This window comes from Pseudorca crassidens, chromosome 10 (assembly GCF_039906515.1).
Source record: "Pseudorca crassidens isolate mPseCra1 chromosome 10, mPseCra1.hap1, whole genome shotgun sequence".
NCBI classification, from domain to species: domain Eukaryota; kingdom Metazoa; phylum Chordata; class Mammalia; order Artiodactyla; family Delphinidae; genus Pseudorca; species Pseudorca crassidens.
The window spans coordinates 48,100-70,699 of record NC_090305.1 but is presented as its reverse complement, the minus strand read 5'-3'; the positions used below and the strand labels follow the sequence as shown (position 1 = coordinate 70,699).

At 44.5% G+C, this 22,600-nt stretch overlaps 1 long non-coding RNA gene across 4 annotated transcripts in view; it reads left to right on the top strand.

The window, feature by feature from the left end:
- The window catches only part of LOC137231460 (uncharacterized), a 93,977-nt gene extending 76,769 nt beyond the window's left edge, over positions 1 to 17,208 (top strand). The window contains exons 3-5 of one of the 4 annotated variants that reach the window (XR_010946551.1): positions 3,996 to 5,101; positions 14,401 to 14,509; positions 15,826 to 17,208. This is a non-coding gene — a long non-coding RNA (uncharacterized lncRNA). Of the gene's footprint in view, positions 1 to 3,995; positions 9,974 to 11,773; positions 12,556 to 14,400 lie in introns of those variants that run through there. The other 3 variants (XR_010946550.1, XR_010946552.1, XR_010946549.1) reach the window with 3 other exon arrangements.
- Positions 17,209 to 22,600: the final 5,392 nt, after the last annotated feature.

Genomic DNA, 22,600 nt, shown 5'->3' with positions numbered 1-22,600 from the left:
CTGGTGGGAAGCCTTGACAGCAATGATGTGGTCCGAGTTGTGGTGGTGTGCACAGGGGCGGTGGTGGGGAGAGACAGGAGTTGGGGCAGCGGCTCTCAGCATAGGCCATTCCTCCAGTCCTGGTGGTGGTGGGTGGGGTGGAGAACAAACAGCTCCTGAACAGGGACAAAGCCACAGGAGAGGGAAGCAGAGGAAGGAGGTTCCAAGGAGCGTACAAGGCAGAATCTATAGGACTCAGTTGGTTCTCTCAAGTTAAAGGGAGAATCCAGGGAGACTGAGTTTTCCAGCCTGGGTAGTAAAGAAATGGTGTCAACGCTGACTAGAATGGAGAAGTCAGAGAGGATTTTTTAAAAAGTCTGGGCCTTCCCTGGTGGCGCAGTGGTTAAGAATCCGCCTGCTAATGCAGGGGACACGGGTTTGAGCCCTGGTCCGGGAAGGTCCCACATGCCGCGGAGCAGCTAAGCCTGTGAGCCACAACTACTGAGCCCACGCTCTAGAGCCCACGAGCCACAACTACTGAAGCTCACGTGCCTAGAGCCCGTGCTCCACAGCAAGAGAAGCCACCCAATGAGAAGCCCGTGCACTGCAACCAAGAATAGCCACCGCTCGCCGCAACTAGAGAAAGCCCACTTGCAGTGAAGACCCAACACAGCCAAAAATGAAATAAATAGAATGAATACATTTATTAAAAAAAAAAAAGTCTGACTTTGAGGCCACTGAGTGCCAAAGGGACAGCTGGGTGCAGATACTGTCAGATTACCAGAAGAGCGGTGTTGAGCTCAGGAACAGAGAGTTCTGAGTCATCTACAAGGGGAGACGGGTGAAGCGGAGAGAATGGAGACATGCTCTAGGGCGAGGTTCTCAAACTTTAATGTGCCCAAGAATCGCCCAGGATCCCTGGCAGTTACCTGACACATAGCGTCTGTTTAATAGATCACATTTCTTTCCCTAGTAGATAGAGTCTTAGGGTGTTGATCTAAAGAGGTGAGCAATATAAGAATTTCAGGAAATACAGATGATATTTTAGTTGTTGCTTTTGCTTGTTTGTTTTAAATAGCCATTTACTGCCTTTCAAATCATACCAGATATGCACTTACTTAACCTGTTAACTATGATACTGACCATAACCCTAAATTACATGGGCTGAGATGTGCTCAGTCTCTTTGTCCAACAGTTAAGAATGTGGACTTTGGAGCCAAGGAGCTCAGGTCTGCGTTTCGCTACAAACTGTAATCTGGGGAGACTCACCCAGACATCACAGCCCAGTCTTCTCCTCCGTAAAAAGGGGGTGTAGGCACCTCATAAGGCTGTTATGCTGCTAGAATAACACAGCTCTTGACACCTAGTACATGTTTAATAACTGTTGGTTCTGAGTTTTATCATTCGTTAGCCCTTGGGGGAGAGAGTCTTGTATAGAGAAGCTGCAGGAAGAGGTGCTGGTGAGTCAGACTGTCATGAGTAGGTCCTTGAGTCAGGACAGAAGCAACATGCCAGCCTGCGCTGCAGAAAGCTCATACTGATACCCTGCCTGAAACCCACCAAGCTGCCATGGGTTGACAAGCAGAGGCCCCTTGTGAACCTTCTGGCTACTTGGTCAAGTTTTCAGTTTGGGGAATTACAATGATCTGTGGAAGAATTCCCCTTCCATCCCAGCTGGCCAGCGGACTGATCGTTGTCATCACTTTCTATTCTTACTACTGGCCAAGAGTGGTCTTTGCAGAGGGGACACACTGTGCTGTTTGTGGTAGCTAGAACAATCTCCCAAGAACCATATTGTCTGCAAAACATGCCATCACAGGCTGAAGAGCTACGGAGTCAAGCTAGCAACCTGGCTTCTTTCTGGTCCACAATAATTCGGGTAACTTCCTGGGCTGGTGTGTCTCCCTTGCTTGACCAATCAGTTATTTCACTGACTTGGTCAGATTATCTTCATCTTCTTCGTCTTGCTCACGCCTTCCGTCTTGATCGTTATCCGCAGCATAATAAAAGCTGACATTCTCATGTGGCAACACTGTGCGTAGCCCTTTGAAGCATAATCTCATTTCATCCTCACAGCATCACTTCTGAAGAAGGTACTATTTTCATTATCATTGTGCAGGAGACAGACACTTAGACTGATGGGGCTATATAACCAAGGACACATCACTGCTGGTGTATGTATTTAGATGACCTCAAGGCTTGAAGTTCTTGAAGCCTTAAGTAGTCCATTTAAAATTAAGGAGAGAAGACAAAGTTGTGTGAAATAATTACAAAGAGTACTAAGAAAATAAACAGCAGGTCCAGCACGGGAGGTCAGGTGTTCATCTTGGAGTTGGCAGGATGGGATTCTGGTGATGTGGAAGAGAGAGGAGGAGACCGCTGCCTGCGGTGGAGGGCGGGGAGAGGCACTGTGGAAATAGGGTCTGGGGTTGAGAAGGCAGAATGAGGAAAGGCCTCTACAGCACATTTAGGTGAGTATGGCGCAGCAAGTGTCACTTTAGGGACAAGTAATATGACAGCGCATTATTCAGTAGTACTCATTTTCACTTACTGAAGAAACAGGAAAAATGTTGGCTGTTGTTCAAAACTCATGCTTGTTTTCTATGCGCTGCATTCTAGGAAGACGGGACACAAAGGATATCACCCATGGGAAAACCTCTATACTTTTCCCCTGCATTTACAGACACTGGTGGAGGAGAAAGAAAACGAAAACCTGAAATCTTCAAAGGGTCCGCACATCCTTCCATGTTACTGAAGGGTAAAACCATTCATTTTAGCAGGGTCACTGAGTCCTTCATGAGCAAAGGGAAGGCCTAAGTTGAGGCTGAGCAAAGGGAAGGGCTGAATTCAGGCTGAGGGAGGGGCTGAATGGGGAGCCAGTCTGAGAGGCAAGAGAGTGGAGAAGTGGGGAGAGGAATGTCCGCGAGGAGGCCAGCCTGAGGGCAAGGGCCCCGGACACAGGCTGGCGGGAAAGGTGAAGACGGCAGCAGCCTGGCGTCTGTGCGCATCTACTGACAGTCCCTCTCACACTGAGCCTGCAATATTCTGCAACACACCTAATATCATGGGCTTTGGTTTGGGGGTGTGGGGTTCACACAAAAGGAATAAGTTCCACATTGGATCTGTGCAGGGGAGAGGGACAAGGGCAGTTGTGGGAGCCAAGAGCCAAGGGAGATTGTGAGCTCAGGGAGTGCAGAAAGGGGACCCAGTAGTGCCCAGGAGAGTCCCTGTGTCCCAAAGGGGACAGTGGGCTTCCCACAGAATGTGGGATAAAGGGATGGAGCCATGAAACATCTCTCAGGGGTAGGGAGACCTCAGCTGGCACGTGGCCCATCACATACATCAGTGTAGGAAATATCCTTGCATGTTCACTTATTATCCACAGAAAATAACTGCTGCTTTGGTCTTGCTATTTTTGCTTATACCTGCCCCATCTAACAAAAAGTCAGTTAGAAACAGATACTCCTAGGGAGTAACCGGTACTTTCATTATTTATGGCTTAGTTTCATGATATATGTGGTCTCCTTCCCTTTCTCTTTTTACTGATCTCACCAGTATATGAAAATTGGTATGCAATGTAACTGCTCACTCAGTGGTCAATTTTGTGCTTTCCCCTTCCTCAGAGACAAGTTCCCTTGTAGGCCAAAAAGAAATTCCCTCCTGCTCTCCTTCTTTTCCTGTGTTCCTGAAGTCTCTCCTCATCACCACCTCTGATGAGCCTCACCTCACCCAGCCCTGCCCTCCCAGGACAGCTCTGTGGTTGAGCTTCTCACACACCTCTGCTGACAGTCAGTGTGACATCTCCAACCTTTCCGCAAAGTTCTAAACCATTGACCAGGCCCCACCCCTCCCCCTTCCACGCACACCCAAACCTGAATTATTCTGAGAACTGTTGATTCAGATTTCAAACTAGGCACATGAGTAGAGGAGAATAATGCTAAAGACAGTCAGGCTCAATTCTCAAAATTCGAAGGAAAACACCATTGAAGTCGGTTATTGTTGTTCTCACTTCACAGGTTAGGAGACTGAAGCTGCTTTCACCTAGGGGAGGGCAGGAAGAAGAGAGCGCTGAGAAGACCCCGCCAAAGCTCCCTGCTGGAGACCCTCGATGCGCCTCCCCTCCTCCCCCGCCCCAGCAGCCGCCGCTTGATCTCTTAGGCAGAGAACAGTCCTCGCCTGATGAAGAACACTGGAGGTTTCTTTAGAACTCAGCTTCTAAAGAAGTTCTTCTAAGAAGTCTTTCTTCTTCCTAGAGGACTCCCAGCAGAGTTCACACATAATGGCTACTCTGAAAAGGGCTCAGTGAATGGGCCAGGTCAACTGAGACTAGCCAGGCTGCTACCAGAGTGTGCTGGTAGATGTGGGTGCCTAGGAGACACAGGCAGGGAGGCCCTTCACCACCGCTGTGGAACCTGGGTTCAGGCTCCTCACCTGGGGGCAAACTAGCCCAAGGAAGATGTGGTCAGCCAGTCAGCTCATTCCCAGCCAGCCTTTGGGCTTCCATTAGGCACCTTGCTTAATGTCATTGGTACCTGATAGTGAGCAAAGCACAAAGCCACTTTGTGACCAGTGGAGCATGTCTGCACTTTTAAGTAATTTACAGGGATTTTAGGTCCAGAGACGGGGTGTATATAGTACAGGGAAGAAGTGACCAATTTGGTATTGGGGGCATTGTCTGAGTCCCCTACTTGCATGACCTTAAGCAAGTTGCCCTTCCTCTTTGATTGTGTTTTCAGATCTGTAAAAAAGGGACCAAGCTCTCCATCTCACGGAGTAACTGTGAGGATTACGTCAGGTCATAGAAAGCGTCTGGGAGCTTCAAAACATGCATTAAGTCATTTCATCTGTCAAGAACTGAAGCAACAGGGCTCAGACCTCAGGCCCCATCAGTGGCACAACTGGGAAGTTTGCCTTCAGCTTCCCTTTTCTGAAAATGTGTTCCCACTCAGTGGTTTCTTCTGCCCACCTCAAGCACCATGCTTCTGGATGTCTTGCTTTCTGCACTGGCTGTCCAGAAAACGTCAGTAGAAAGTGCTCCCATGTTCCACCAGAGTAGGAAGAGTCCTGCTTCTCAAGGTGGAGTGTCTTTCTGAGTAGGTGTGTCAGTCATTGGATAATCAAGGTATGTTTTCCCAGAGTACAATTTTTACTCCATGATAAATCATTTTAAGCATTGTTTTCATGTTTTAAAACACCTGGACACGTCAGGAAATAAAATGCAGAGCTCATTATAATTTTAAAAGATAAAAAAAAGAAACCTTGAAGAAATTTTCTCTCTTAAAACACACAGGCATTGTCAAATGAGTTTCCCAAGTTCTGAAGATGTTTAATTTCTGGTCCAACCTCCCTTATTTGCTCAGGAAGGAGACTGAGGCCCAGAGAAATGAGGGGAGTGCCCACCTCCTCTGTCTCCTCCCACGAGGAAGAGCCACATGAGTAGAGATCTGTCTGCTCCAGTGCATCCCCGTCACCTAGACGTGTGTCTGGTAACAACAGTTTGCACTCAATAAATATTTATCGAACAATTCAAGTAATTCTAAGGGGCAAGAGAACTAAGAAAGCCTCTGAGTGTCCGCAGGGGATATCCATATTAACTTAAGGGTGCTATGTGACACTTCCCAGGAGCAGGTCAGAAGGGGTTTCTGCCCCTGTAAAATAAGACGGGCCTTTTCCTTGGGTAAAACTGACCCAGTCATTTGTCTTATTCCCTAAGGACGCTTCTCAGAGCAGGAAATGCACTAAAATATTCACAGAGATCATGTCTCCCAGTGAGGTTATAATGAGCTTGTATCACTTACAAAATAAGAGTCAAGGACCTTATAGCACTTTTTGTGCATCAGCAAAAGCAAGTCCAGCCCAAATGGCGTGTTTACCTGTGTTTCTTTATTGTGAGCGAGGCCTCTATCTGCGTTTACCTGGTGGAAGGGTGCGGCCAGAGGCGTGCTGGCTGGTTCTGAGGGGCCCAGCCAGCCTGGTGACCGGCTGGCACACGGGGCTTTAAAGGTGTCCCCAGCCCTCCAAGATCTGGATAGCAAGAAAACCACTGTGACACACAGCGAAGTGGTGAGAGCTATACCAGCAATGTCCCCGCTCCACAGGGCAGCCCACGCACCTGCCCTTCCCTGCGGAGCTCTGCGTTCTCTGCAGATGCTTCTGTTCACTGGACTCAAGGTTACGTCTGTGCAGAGGAAGGAACAGAAGGCGGGCGGGTTTTTTAGGAAGATAACTGTCTTTGCTTAGGGTAAGGCCAGCCTAGCCGGCTTGGGGTGCAGGAACTGTTGGCTGCTTTGCAGAAGTGGTTCAGAGGGTCTTCGGAAAAGGGAAGAAGGCAGAGAAGGCACAGAGCAACACAGCAAGAGACTGAAGTTTGGAGCAAAAGGGGGGTCTGTGGGAAACTCCTGGACTGGGTTTACTGAGGGACTTCCAAAAATAGGGCTGTCTGAAAAAAAATAGTGCTTTCTACGATTTCATTTTCCACCCTGTCCCTCTAACCATCCCTAAAGGCTTCTGCACACATAAATGTCCTCTGTGGGAGATTTCAGGAGATGGGAACAGGAGCTGAGCGCCCAGGCAGCCACGGGGGTGAAGAGTGAGGGCGTCTCAGCAGAAGAAGGGACTTCTGCACACAGAACTTCCCAAAGAGTTCCTGGGCAGGAAAAATGCTGATTTTCCCCATTGTTGAAGGGTTGAGTCAAATTTTATTTAAATTTCAAAGGACAGTTGTGACTCTAGCTGATACTTGACTTCCATTTCCAGGTATATTCCTCAGCATAAGAAGAGTTGAAATTCTGTGGAAATTCTAGAACTTCCCTTTTATATTTAAACACGATTCCTTTGCTTCCATACCCTGGCATCCTTCAGAGGAGCCAGTAAATTTAAGCACTGGCTTAATTAAGCTTAGAATTTAAGTTTATTTTTCATTCTGTGCTCAGGGAACTGCTTGGGTGAACAAGTATTTATTCCATATTTACCTTATGCTCATACCTATAGAAAAATAAACATCACTGTCCTTAGTGATCCTGTAACCTAATTGAGGGTATGGGGTGAAACAAATGCAAGATTCGGCGACACTTATATAAGTGTCAAGTGCTAATTTGTGCAGGTTGGGGAGATGCTAAGCAGGCTAGGGTCTAAGGACGGAAAGATCCTGGTAGACTTGAGGGACCTGGGAAATTTCAGTGAGGCGGTGGGACTTGAGGAAGTTTCAGGATTGACTGTTGGTGGAGAGACCCTTGGAGACCAGGGCTTCTCAGCCTCAGATCTGTCGACGTTTGGGGCCTGAAGGTTCTGTGCTGTGGGGTCGTCCTGTGCGCTGTAGGGTATGAAGCAGCACCCCTGCCCTCTACCCTTTAGATGCCAGCAGCTCCCATTCCGCAGTTGTGACAACCAAAAATGCCTCCAGGCACTGCTACGTGTGCCCTGGGGCACAACTGTCCCAGCCAAGAACCACATGTTGAGTAAAGGGAACAGCATACGAGCTGGAGGGAGGAAGAAAGTTGATGGGTGGAGGTGAGACCTTGTGTAGATATGCCCATAGGCTTCTGGCCAGACCGCACAGCAAATGTGGCCTCACCGTCCCAGAAGACAGTATGTGGCACTGCTGGTGGCTGTTCTGCTCAGAAAGCTGCTGTAGAGTGCTGGTCACTTCTGAGCATGACACACTTCTCTCTGGTATCAACAGCCCGATTATACCCTGGGGAGTAGGAAATACATACGGATAGGCAGAAGCATAGCCAGTTAGTAAAGCGCCACGAGTGCCAAGCCACAGAGGTTCTGCTCTGCTTGATAGCACTTTTCTGATATAGGTTCTTGACATACTTTGGGAAGATTAATTTGACGGTAACATTCTCAGTTGGGCGCAAGGATGAAGCAGGGCTTTCTAACCTGGAGATTATGGATAGGCTTCAGGAGGCCTATGAGTCCCTAAATAAACCCATCATTTTGTGGGTTTATTCATCTTTTGGAGGAGGGATTCCATAGCTTACATCAGACCCCCACAAAGTTGAGAACTCTTGGGTTCAGCTGGGGTCAAAACATGAAACAAGGACATCAGTGAGTATTCTAGTGGAATAATCCCTCCCTCCCTCCCTTTCTAGAAGCAGATAACCCTTCCACATGAGCACCCAGATGCCAGGTCCTGGAGCTGCGGGAAGGATGGAGCTCAGGTTAGAGACATTTCATGAAGTGAAATATAGTGAATCCAGAGGCTCAGAGAATAATGGAAAATCCTGGAGGTGGCATCTGAGCCCTGCCTTGCCCGTAGACATTGCTGGTCAGAAAACATAGGAGGAAAAGGGGAGTCTGGACTTGCTGGTGGCTGAGGAAATGAGAGAGAAACACAAATGTAAAAGAGCTGCAGAGAAGGTAGCCTCTCATCAGTACAATGACCTAGTGGCTAATCGCACAGGAGAGAGGAAGGCTCAGGGGGCAACGAGTGAGAGATTATGCCAGAGGTCCAAGCCAGGAAGACTGGAGACTGGAGGCAGTAGTGAGTGCGTTTCGAGTGGGAAGACCGAGTTTTGTGTTTAGACACATTGAATTTGAGGCAATGAGAGGGTGTTCTATTTCAGAAAATTCCTTCAGGGCAACGGGGGATACATGACCAATGCTGGGCAGGTGGCAGGAGGAGAGGTGGGCAGTGAGGGCCACACCACTGCTTCCTCCGGGTGCTTGTTTTCATGGGCTTTGCAGAACACAGAGATGTTTTGTGGATGAAAACAACAATCTCACAACATCAACATTGAACTTCTGACTCTAGACTTGAATGTTTATTAGCCCCTTCTTCCTGGAGTGGTGACTGGACGGGGTGTCAGGGCTTTCGGGTGGGGGTGGGGCTAGTACCCGGTCTGTCTGAAACAACTTCTGGGGCAAGCCCCAAACTGTGTTAACAGTCAGGCCGTTGAAGCCAGGAGGTGGTGGAGCTGTGAAAGCCTTTCCGGGACTGCGCTTCCTCCCATCGGGTTCAAGTTTGGCCACTCCTGCGACTGCCTGGTGAGAGACGGCATCACGGGGTCTGGGCTCTGACAACAACTAAATCAGAGGTGTTCCCCAGTGGCCAGTCCGTTGTAAGTGCTGTTCATCTGGTCAGTCTCCAGCTGGGTCAAGCAGCATGTGCTAGGCACACAGTGGGTGACAGGTATTGTGCCCCCTGTGGAAGATACACAGAGGTAAGGCCACCCTCAGGAAACTCACAGCAGTTGCAGAGGAGTCCATGGCAGAGGTGACCACCAAGAGTGCCAGGTGGCTGGGCAGGGAAGGCTTTCAGAGGATGTGACCAGAAGCTTGAGGCTGTTAGAGAGATCAAGGGAGTAGTAAAGAAGGTCAATTCAGACAGAAGGAACTTCAAGAGTCACATATGCTTTGAAAACAAGAGACAGCTTAGCAGTAGAGATGAAGGAGGAAGGGAGATGTGATGCATATCAGGGAAGAGTTACAAAGCAAACATTCACGTAAGAAGGAGTGATATCCAAAAGGCTCCACAACTGGTAAGCAAGGGAACTAACCATCAGAATCGTGGTCCAATCAGAAGGATGAGGGCTATGGACATGGAGAAGAACTCTCCCAGAGCTCACTCGGGGATGTAGCCAGGGAGGCGCAGAAAACAGAATGGACGCTGTTCACCTCGAATACTTCAAATTTAAATAATGTTTGAACTGATAGTTTCTGTTGCAGAGTGTACATTCAATCAATATTTGTTTAATTAACGTGAAATTATGGAAATATGCTTATATATTGGCTGAATTTTATTTTTATGGGTTGGTTTGTCAATTCAGAACCTACTTGGAAAGGTAGGCGGAGCCCAAGGGGACAAAGACATCGGTGGGCAGGGAGCCTTGGGCAAGTGACTTAACCTCCCTGTCCCATGGTTTCCTCATTTGTATAGGGGAATAACAAAATCCACCCTAAGGCTGTTGTGAGAATTAGACACGTGTGTAAAGCCTCATCAGAGAGAAGGTGCCCCAGAATAATAATAAAAACATTAAATTTGATTTAATTTGTATCTTTCTGTTAGACCTTTCATATCAATTTCAATTCACCCAGGGACACATACAAAAAAGCAAACACAAAATTTGGTTCATTAGGTACGTCATACCTCAAGGTCTCCTGTACCTGATAACACACACGGAGAACGGTGCTGAGGGAAAGGGCAGAGTGTGTGAGCCACACCAGCTGCCAGGCCTTCCGATTCTTCAGAAGGAACTGCACATCCAGCTTCATATGTGGCAACTCATTCTCATTTTTTTAGTGGGTAGGGTGAGTGCAGGTAAAGCCCCTCCCTGGGGCTGCAGCATGTTCACTGACATCTGGAAGATTCCTCCCAGATGTATTAGAATGTAAATACGTACATGAAATAAAGGCGCATTCTCTTTCTCCACTGCATGCTTACTAATGCACTATATGGCTGTAGCATGATTTATCTTGCTATTTCCTGTTGGTGGAAGACTAAGTTGTTCTCAATTTTCGCTAGTGTGTAGCCGCAGTAACTATGTCTGTACATGCTTTTGCAGACTCTTGTGAGTGTATCCATGCAGTAAATTCCTAAAGCATGGATTGCTGAGTGAAGGCATGTGCATAGTCCACATTGTGACAGATATCCCTAGTTGTCCTCTAGAACGTGGCACACATTCACACTCGTATGAATAACTATGAGGGCTGGTGACTCTCAAAACTTGCTGTCCGTGAGAGTCACCGGGAGCTTGTTAGGAAAAGCTCACAGGCCCGACCCCACCTGCCCAGGGATTGGATCGTTAGGTCTGAGGTGGGCTCCATACATATTTTTGTCAGTTTTTTTTCAATTTCCACACAGTTAAGTTTGAGTCTTGGGGAGGTGGCATGTACAGTTCTATGAATTGTACACAGGTAGTAGATTTGTGTGACCAGCACAACTGGGTTACAGAAGCGTTCCAACACCCCAGCAAGCTCCCTCATGCTATGGAGCTGTACTCACAGCCTCCCCACTGCAAACCCCTGCTGAGCACTAGTCTTTTCTCTGCCACTATCAATTTTTTTCCTTTTGAGTCTGGAATCACACAGTATGTAACCTTTTGAGACTGTCTTCTTTCATTTGGAGTAATGCCATTGAGACTCACCCAAGTTGCTGCCTATCGATAGCTCGTTCCTTTTCATTGCTGAGTAGTGTTCCCTAGTAGTGTCCCCTGACACAGTTTGTCAGCTCAGCACTCGAAGGAAATCAGGGTTGTTTCCAGGTTTCGGTGATTTGCCTTTTAATAAACCCATCAAATGATTCTCATGCAGACGGTCCTCAGATCATGCTTAGAAAACGATGCCCTACGTTCTCCACAAAAGTGGATATTAGCAATCTTTTTAATTTTTGCTCACCTAATAACTGGAAATGCTATCTTTTTTTTTTTTTTTTTTGCGGTACGCGGGCCTCTCACTGTTGTGTCCTCTCCCGTTGCGGAGCACAGGCTCTGGACGCGCAGGCTCAGTGGCCATGGCTCACGGGCACAGCCGCTCCGTGGCATGTGGGATCCTCCCGGACCGGGGCACGAACCCGTGTCCCCTGCATCGGTAGGCAGGCTCTCAACCACTGCGCCACCAGGGAAGCCCGGAAATGCTATCTTGTCAGATATGTGTATTCCTGATCTTCAGGGGCTTGAAAATCTTTTAAAATACTTATTAGCCATTTATAATTCTTATGTGAATTGGCTACTCATATCCTTTGTCATTTAAAAAAATTGAGTTGTTTTTGTTTTTCATATTGACTTTTAGGAGCTTCTTCTGTTAAGGATTTTAGCCTTTGTTGATTTTTTTTTTTTTTTTTTTTTTGCAGTCTGCCATTTTTCTGCTGTGTTTGATCTGTTGAGGAATAATCAGTGACTGGAATTCCTATAGTTCCTAGAACCATGACGCTCAGATGGGATTCCAACAAAGGATTGGGAATAGCATGATCTATCTGGATGACTAATGGATCATTTTGAAACGTACTACTTCAGTCTTCCTTGCTATTGAATTATCTACTTTCTCCTGCTAGTCTGACAAGCTATTTAACAATGAACTAAATCTAAAAAGCAGAACTTACTTTCAGCTGTATTCATTTTGGTTCTATGTATTACACAGTCCTTTACCTTTGGTTATTACAGCTGTTTTCCTGTGGTGGGTGTAGCTGAAGATCATTTTCATTGTTTATGAATCTGAAAATCGAGACATTCAAAAGCCATGTATAGACATATTCTAACATTAGACTGGACTGGAAGATTTATCCTACTGAGTCACACTTTTTTTAAAAAACAGAACTCTAATCAGCTGTTAAAATAACTTTCAGCCTGGGAGAAATAATTCTCATTTACCTAGCACATCAGTGCATTTTGCAAATAATGGAACATTCTTTCAATTCATGAAAAATAATGAATTCTTTTAAATTTTAATGCATTTTTTGGCATTCTTTCTAAAGTGCATTGAATATTCTTTTGTTTCTCAGAGGGAACTAAACACAGTTTAATTGTTTTTCCTATGGCTTGAGAGATTTTCTAGTAGGAACATTCATTTTAGCAGGTCTCTTACCTAAATGAGTTCACCTCTGGCTGCTGGTACATTTTCTCTTTCTCATGCCACCACCAGTTGACACTGAGTATTCTGGATACTTCTCCTCTCCCTTCCTTATTAGCTGTTGCTTCCCTAGAAATTCCTGCTACATGGGGTGCTGGGGTTCCCAGTGGCTCCAGATGCCACTCTGTGCCTGGCTTTCTGGCCTCCAGCCCCTGAGTTTGGACATTCTGGGAATAGGCAGTGGGGACCTAGATCCCCATCCCTAGGCTAGGGTGACTCTTCCTCTTTCAGTGGCTGCTTTTCTTTGGGAAAGGATATCTACCTCCATTCATTGTTTCATGTGCTCAGAATACATTTACTGTCTACCATGTGCCATTCAGTAGGTGCTGGGGATACAAGGGGGTCTGACCCTGCCCTCAGTGGTTTCGTAAAGAATAGATGCAGCAAATTGAGGAGAATGTCCTTAACCTGTTCTGGTGACAAATCAGCTCTCTTCTGGCCTTACTGAGGCAAGTACTAACCCTCACTGCATCCTTTCATATGAAACATTCCCAATCCATATTTCTACCTGTTTTGGATTCCAGTGGTCTGTGTGGGAAATCAAGCAAAAGCACTGGTCCTAAGGGCGATTCAATCTCCACCAAATGGGCCTGGGCTCTGGACCAGACCAGTGGTTTGGGGAGAGTTGCAAACTATGGGCTTATTTTAGTATTACCATATGGCTTTCACGTGTTTAAAAAAAAGCAAAACAAAACAGTGGCTCTAGAATTGTTTTCTGTTATGTTTACTGCAATTTATAAATATTGCAGTTGTATTATGGAGGTCATTTACTCTTAGGGGCTGATCTGAAAATAGAATTTTTATTTATACCATCATACCTAAAAGAAATTACTCAGTGTTCCCAACATCTAGCTTACTGTTATATATAGAATATCACATTAGAAAATCAGGTAACATTTGAAGTGTGTTGTACTTTGTTTGAGGAGCCATGAAATTGTAAGCCTGGTTGCTTGAATAGTAAAATGTCTTAAGACTATTCTGCCTTTTGAGTTCCTGTGCCTGACATTACAAAATAGTTTATATAATTCTTCACTTTCAGCTGTCTCTTTTTTAAATGCAGAGACTCCATCTCTGGCAGCATTATTTCTGCTTGAAATATCTTCTGTTAACTAGTTTTTGTCTAGTAAGCAGGAGTGTTATGCTTCTTTCAACCGGACGAAGGTGGAGCTCACTTACGTAGGGTGCATAAACCCTGTTGCATCTGTTTTTCTGTTTAGAGAGCTTTTGTTATTTACCCCTAAATTTGCAACTAAATTTCAGATAGTTGAAACTGAAACCTAAATCCCTGAAGGTTTTATTTATTTATTTTTTTAGGAGGTGGTTCCGATTCATTTTATTAACAGTTTCCAACTTATATTTGAATGGATATAAGTTGTCTGTGTGATGTCACTCCATTTAAAAAATTTTTAAACTTTCTCTTTTTTAATAGATTAACTTTAGGTGTTGCTTTATGACTCTCTACCTGAAGGCAGAGAAAGATACTCCTCCCCTCTTGGACTAGGAGGGTGTAGAGTTCACCTTCTGAGTGTATTTTGCCTTCTTCTCGAATCATATCACCTTTTATCCTAACCAAGTTGTAAATTCTCTTTAAGCAAGAATTCATGGTACCTGCCACATTCAGCCCTTAATAAACTTCTACCGAGGTGAACAAAAAGCAAGTATCTCTAGATTGTTGCCCGATAGTGCCTGATAATGTGGGTTCCTTGAAGGCAGCCCTAAGGGATATGCCAAGATTGTAATGGGAGTCCTGTATGGGTTTCAACTTTGAAAAAGCCCAGTAGGAGCCTGACTTCAAGTTACTATGCCTGTCGTAAAATGACCCCAAAGCTTACTTTCTTTGCTTTCGCCTAGGACCCTTTATCAATTTTTCTCTATCTGAGAAAGGAAGCAAACTGGCAGCTACAGAATGGCACAGACCCACAGTCTACAAGGGAGGAGTGTGCCTGCTTGGGCACCTGAGGTGAGTGGGTGACAGCATCGTCACAGATGGGCTGAATCACATTACCAAAGGGCTGAATGTGGTTGGCCTGTGCTGGACACCTGACAGAAGGGACACACATGTGTGGCCCTAATGAGCAAATGCAGGTGGCTTGGAAGACAAACCCTGCCATGCTGGAAGTCCCTGGCCAGGAGGGGAGGGGCTGCAAGGATTGTGCCAAATCTCCGTTGTTGTAGATGTACTTAGTGAGCAACCTGAGGGGTTTTACAAGGAGTAGAGAGAAATCAAAGGAGTGTTCATTACCTTGTTCCTCTCATGACTGAGAGGAAACTGCCTAAACTGAAGGCTGATGTTTGGGGTGTGTGACACCCGGGTACATGACTTCAATAAAGCACTCAAACTGAACTACAGGATCAACAAATCAGTACCGTGTCATCCTATCCATCCATCCACCCATCCAGACACTCATCCATCCATCTGCCCATCCATCCATCCAGCCACCCATCCAGCCACTCATCCATCCACTCATCCATCCATCCATCCATTCTTCCATCCATCCATCCATTCTTCCATCCATCCATCTATCTATCCATCCATCCATCTATCCATCCACCCATCCACCCACCCATCTACCCATCCATCCACCCATCCAACCACTCATCCATCCACTCATCCATCCATCTGCCCATCCATCTATCCATCCATCCTACACAGTTTTAATTTCTTACCCATCAGATGCCAGCACTTTGTTTGATGCTTGGAATACAGAGGTGAAAAAAACAGATGTGGTCCAGCCTCTGCTCCTATGGAGTGGGTCTTACATTCACATGGAGAAACTGAGACAGAGAATAGAATCTACTCTATACACCAAGTGATGCCTGAGGACCTCACAGAGGAGTAGAACTGGTCTGACTCAACCCCAGCAGCTCATGGTTGTAAGAGGCTAAATATACCTGTGTCCCCTGGACTTGGGCCAAAGCACTCCCTCCCCCAGAGGCCTCTCCTCCAGAAGGAAGTCATATGACCATTTCCTACAATGAATTCATCACTATCAACCAACCCACACCCAGGACATGATTTTTACATGTGATCACAAACTTAAAGGGTAGAATTCAAAATGTCTTGGTTTATTACAATTTATGTGGCTTGGGATTTTTTAAAGATCTTAACAGGCATAGACACAGACACTGCAGAGTGTTGTGGTCTGGAAAACACAAGCAGTTGACCCAGAGGAAAAAGGCCAAATACTCTCAGTGTCGGTTACTGACATTGAGCAAGTCATCTGCGTGCCCCCACAGCTACAGCAGGTAACTTATGGGGAACACCTCTCTTTTCAGGTATTTTAATTTCAGGATTCTTTGTGTGGTACATGATTTTCCAGCACAGTTCTGAGTTTTGTCACTGGAAAAGGTTTGTGTTCTTCATTCTGAGGCCACCCTACAGGATGGATGAGCTGGGCCACCAAGTGTGTTTCTGGATTCCACTGTAGGAGCCCAAGTTCTTAACGAATTGCCTGCTTCATAGCTTTCCTCTGTCCTAGAACCAGAGGATGGCCTTCAATGAAGAGGCAAGAGGAGCCTTCTAGTAAAATGGAAAAATGTTAATTATATAATGTTAAGTGACAAAAAACTGGTTACAAACATAGTATATACAGTCTGATATGATTTTATATGAATAGAATACTACAAAGACATATACCAAAATGTTGAAAGTTGGTATATCTTCTTCATGAAGTTTTATAGTTTATGTTTTATTCCTAGGTCTATGATCCATTCTGGGTTAGCTTTGGCATTGGGTATGAGATATGGGTCGAGGCTCATCTTTTTGTATATGGATGTAAATTATCCCAACACTGTGTGCTGAAAAGACTCTTCTTTCTCCATCAACTGTTTATGCACCTTTGTCAATTGTCAACTGACTATATTTGTATAGTTCTATTTCTGGATGGACTCTCTATTCTAATCCATTGATCTACTTATCTGTCTTTAGATCAACACCACACTATCTTAATTACTGTAGCTTTATAGGAATTCTTGGAATCAGATAGTGGGAGTCCTCCATCTTTATTGTTCTCATCTATTTATTTTAGTTTTGCTAAATTATTTCAGATATTAGGTATTTACAGACATCATGACTTTTCTTATATTTTATTATGTAATGACATCACAAGCTACTATAACCCTTAACAACGTTAATTCCTCTAGTTCTTGGTTCCACCTTCATATTTTCTAGGAGCTATTACCTTTTAGTCCTTTTTGTTTCTTTCTCCCATTAAGATCCCTACCTCCCTTCTAGAAGAAAACAGTGCTACAAAGCAGTCACCTGCCATTACCCATCACAACTCTTCTCATCACATGATACTGCATCCCAGAAAGCCTCAGCTAAGCATCTACCCCAGAGAGTACAGAAGGAGAGTGTGATTTCTGATACATACGCGTCTTAATTCCACCACAACAGAGTAACTGGGCCATCCCAGAAATCCTCAGCTAAGCATCTACCCCAGAGAGTACGGAAGGAGAGTGTGATTTCTGGTAACATACGCGTCTTAATTCCACCACAACAGAGTAACTGGGCCACCTTCTCGTTGCTGATATTTTGTTCTTGCATGAAATTCAATGCATTAATTCTTTAGCAATCAAATCCCAGTTTTATCTCTGAACCGCTTTGTGGTCCTAAACACACTCTTTCAACATCCAAATAAACTTCTTAAGAGAATTGTACTTCCCTTGAATCCTGGCTTCAGATTAATAACCACAAAATGTACCTCATAGATGTCAAATGACAAATACCCATTAATGTGACTGTGGTTTCAGAAAAAAAAAAAAAGCAACAGTGTAATTAATCACAGTCTATTTCTGGCATCACGGTAAGTCACATAGGACAAGTACATAGAACTAGGTCCTTAAAAAAGGTCAAGAAAAACCACATATCCAGAATAAAAGAATGATCAGAAGTGTGCTGAATCATGTTGCAGTTAAAAGAGGGACTGGGGAAAATTTTTCGGTCTTGTTAATATGCTCAAAAGTTTAAATATGAAAAAAGGAAACAAAGAGGAGAGAGAGGAAGGAAAACCAAGCAGATGTGCGTTAAGGAAGTTACTTTTTGAAACGTGCAAGGTGTCCCTCTGAGAGGTAGCCGATCTGGAAGACTAGGCACAACGTTCTAGGGAAATCATGCCCCTCTTGTGTGAAGGAGTCATTCGTCAGTGGGAATGTCCCCACGGCGCTCCACTTCTTAAAAATTCAGAAGGTAGAAAGTACAGACAAAATTGTGTAATCCTTTCACCCCCAGAGCTACCTCAGGCAATAATTTGACTTAGGAATCATGTCCTGCAGTAATTGTGATTTAGTCCCAATAATAGTAGGTGACATTTGTAGAATATTTACTATGTCCCTGGCACCTAAGCATAATACATGTATTAATTCATTTAATCCACACACTAACACCCCTTAAATGTGGATAATAGTAGTAATAGTATCCACATTTAAGGGCTGTTAGTGTGGGGATTAAATGAATTAATACTAGAGAGTCACTGTCCCTGAGAAACCAAAAAAATGTGACAAACCTGGTACCAGTTGATTTTAGGACCACAGCGGTTTGCAAGGGAGAACTGGCTGGAGGAGATGAGTCAGAGGGCAGAGGTCACCTGAATATGAAGGTGCAGACTAGGGGTGGACATGGAGAGAAACAGCAAAACCTGGCTAAAGATTGGGGTTAGGGAGCAAGGGAGGGAACACTGAAAGCCAAGTCTGAGATTTCTAGCTTGGGCACTGTTGTGGGTTGAACTGTGTTCCCCTCAAATTCATGTGTTAAAGTCTTAATGTCCAGAACCTCAAAATATAAACTTATTTGGAGACAGAATCTTTACAGAGGTTACCCAGTTAAAATGAAGTCACTAGGGTTGGCCCTTGTTCAACATGACCGCAGTCCTCCCAAAGAAGGGAGATTTGGAGACAGACAGGCACACAAGGCGGATCCATGTGAAGGTGAAGGCAAGGACCAGGTATACCGACGACTGTCAGCCAGCCACAAGGAGCGCTCCCAATGAGCCAGCCCTGCTGATGCCTTGATCTCACACTTCTGGCCTCTAGAGCTGTGAGAGAATAAATTTCTGCCTTTTTACCTTTAAAAAAAGCAGAAAAAAAGAGCTATGTTCTGAAGTAACAAGAATTCACAGACAAGCCTCAAAGACTTGTTTTTTCTTCAAAAGAAACATAAAAACAAAAAACCACCTTCAGAGATATGCCCAAGCCAATGCGAGAATCAACATTCAAACGAGAAAGAAAGGAACCTCCCCATGAGGACCCTTGTGTTAAATTTTATGGAAAGATCTAGAATTGTTACCTACACTCAAGTACTATTAGCAGACTCCAGTTTCATTTCTTTTTAAAAAAATATTTATTTATTTACTTATTTATTTGGTTGCGTTGGGTCTTAGCTGCAGCAGGCGGGCTGCTGTGCTCCTTAGTTGTGGCATGCAAACTCTTAGTTGCATCATGCATGTGGGATGTAGTTCCCTGACCAGGGATCGAACCCGGGCCCCCTGCATTGGGAGCGCCGAGTCTTCCCCACTGTGCCACCGGGAAATCCAGTTTCATTTCTTACATTAAGAAGGGAAGCTACAAAGTTGCTCAGGAAGAAACATCCAGATTTATAGGATAACTGACAATACATACAGAATGATTTGGAGTTGGGGACAACTCTGATTAAAACAAAAATGTTTTGCAAACGAGGAGTTGGACAAACATCAAAGAGGGTGCCTTACAACCTACCGAATGGGAAAAGATATTTACAAATGATACATCAAATGAGGGGTTAATATCCAAAATATACAAAGAACTGATACAACTCAGCATCAAAAAAAAAAAAAAAATCCAACTAAAAAGTGTGCAGAGAATCTGAACAGACATTTTTCCAAAGAGGACATACAGATGGCAAATGGGCACATGAAAAGATGCTCAACGTCACTAATCATCAGGGAAATGCAAGTCAGAAGTACAATGAGATAGCATCTCACACCTGTCAGAAAGGCTGTTATCAAAAAGATAACAAATAACAAGTGTTGGCCAGGATGTGGAGAAAAGGGAACCCTCAGGCCCTATTGGTGGGATTGTAAATTGGTGCAGCCACTATGGAAAAACATACGGAGTTTCCTCAAAATTAAAGACAGAACTACCATATGATCCAGCAATTCCACATCTGGGTATTTACCTGAAAAAAAACCCCAAACTCTAATTCAAAAAGGTTATGGGTCCTGATGTTCTCGGCAGCACTATTTACAACAGCCAAGATATGGAAGCCACCCAAGTGTCCATTAATAGATGAGTGGATAAAGAAGACGTGAGATGCATATAGGTATTATATATATAAATATATATATATATATATTTGTATATATAACATGGAATATTACTTAGCCGTAACAAAGAATGAAATCTTGCCATTGGGGACACACATAGATGGAAGACTTAGACAGTAATACGCTAAGTGAAATAAGTCAGACAGAGAAAGACAAATATTGTATGATTTTTCTTATATGTGGAATCTAAAAAAACTAAATAAACAAAACAGAAACAGACTCAGAGAACAGACAACAAACTAGTGGTTGCTGGGGAGCTGTGCTAAATGGGTACAGGGGATTAATAGGTACAAACTTCCAGTTATAATAAAAACAACTCATAAGGATATAATGTACAGCATAGAGAATATAATCAATAATATTGTAATAACTTTGTATGATAACAGATGATAAATAGGCTTGTAGTGGTGATAATTTCATAATGCATAAAAATATCAATCACTACGTTGCATACCTGAAGCTAATAAAATATTTTAAGTCAATTATACTTCAATCAGAAAAAGTGATATAAAAATCTTAAAAAAAAAAAATAAGAGATGTCGCAAAGCTTGTTCCTTTCCCACAGTCATCTGGCTCCCTCTAGAGGACCCTTGGCCACTCAAAAGTAATGGAGAAACTTGTTACGGCTTCACCCACATTAACTGACCTATCTTTGTGTCAAGTCCTGCCCAGAGCTGTGGGGAAAAGTAGTCACTGAACATGGTCTGTGGGCTGAAATTCAGATGAAGCTTTCAGAACAGGTGTCACCTCCTTTGTAAAGCTTTCCTGGGTCTCCCCACATGGTTTATCACTTGCTCATGTGTGTTGATGTGTTGTGGCATGGAATATATAATAATTTGTACATGTCTGTCTTTCCCTCTAGACAATAAACCACTTGAGTATATCCTTCCTTCCTTGTTCATTGCATCTTCTTGGCACCTAGGCACAGTGCCTGGCACATAGGAAGTAAGTGTTCAATAAATCAATGTTCATTCACTTAATAAATGATGACACGCTAGCGAATTCGTTCAGTCTCCTGAACACCACACACAGATAAAGCATTGGTACTTCCAAGGTCAATATCATGTATATCAGCGGACTTATTTCTGATCGGGAAGAATGAATATATTTGGGAATATAAGCCTTTTACAACAAAGATAGTTTAAGAGAGTCGAGGCATTAGATTTCCTGGAAGAAATGAAATATTAACTGGAGAGCCAAAATTCCAACTTATATGGTCAAATGCAAGTATCCTTGCAAGTATAAGGACAGATATCAAAACTTTCCTGCCCTGTGGGAAGAAAATATAGGGTAGGAAAATTTTGATATGCAACTTACTGAGAAAGCCAGGAGGGGCCTAGCGTAGTCAAGGGCAGCAGAAAGGAACTGAGGGTAAGGAAGCATCACTTAGTGGGTCTGATGGGGACGGAAAAAGCACAGGCCCTCCAAAGGGAGTCACAAATGTGCGCTGTGAGGAAATGGTGCAACAGATGATGTGTGAGAAGCAGAGTGAAGGACCTCAGAGTCCACCTGACCCAGGCCTGTCGATGATGAGGACGCTCTGAGGAGAGTGTGACTGACTCAGAATCACACAGCTGCAGGGGCTCAGAGCCCCCATCTCCAAATCTTGCCCTCAGATTCGGGAATACCAGTGTGAGAACTCTGACCTCTTTCATGCTGCAACAACCGACCCTGTGGACACGTCCAGGGATTCTGTCTAAAGTTTGTCTGAGGCCATGGGCCAGAGGGAGGCAAATCCGTTAGCAGCCACCAGGCAGGCAGAGTTGGCAAGAGTCACCAGAAGGCTGCAGCGGCTGGACTGTAAGGGCCCTCAGACCATAGGAAGAGGTCAAGGAAGCTCTTTGGGGTTGGTTATGATACTGGGTCTCGGATTTGGGTTCAGCTCCAACATTGCTTGTGGCTTATCAGCTGGCTGACCTCCACAAAGGAACTCACACCCACTCGCTTCACTCTCTTGTCTCTGAGAAAATGAGCCCAGTGACTGTGCGCTCGGCCTGCAGCTTGACCATTCAGCAGCAGGTTGACTGTGGGCGGGTCAGTTACCACTCTGTCCCACGATTTCTCCAACTGTAAAACTGGGACAATAAAGGTATGTGCTCACAGAATAGATGCGATGGTACACAAGTTTGCACACCTAATGAGCCAAGAAGAGTGTGTGGTGCACAGTAGCTCCTCAGGAAGGTCAGCCTTCGCTCGCTGTTCCTGTCGGCTTTCCTTTAGGGTTGACGATACACAAGGTGGTGTCTGGAAAATGGAGGGTGTGAGCATTTAAATGTGATAGCTTTGGAAACTCACCCAGAAGAGGGCCTGGCGTCTGCTACTCAGTAAATCATGGTGCTTTAATTGTTGCTGAACAATAGGGATATATGATTGCAAAATGTCATTCCAACCTTCAAACCCCATATTTGGGTTTGAATTCATTTTCAGAACTTGCTTCTTAGACACCTCTGCTACTTCAAACCATCGGCCAACAAATGTTTGTTGAAGCTTTTACAAACTTTCAGCATTGGGAAAACAGTTGTGAAAAGGACAGACGCAAATCTTATCTCCTAAAATCCATAGTTTGGTGGGAAAGAGAAATATTAAAGAAATAATTACAAATTGATTTTGTGATAATATTAAAGACTATTGGTCTGAGATTGGATGTTACCCTCCTTATAAGCTGTGTAAATCAACCCGTTACTACTGTTTCATGGATGTTGGCAGAAGACTTGAGACTTCTGGGCCAGAGACAAAGGACTGTATCACTCACA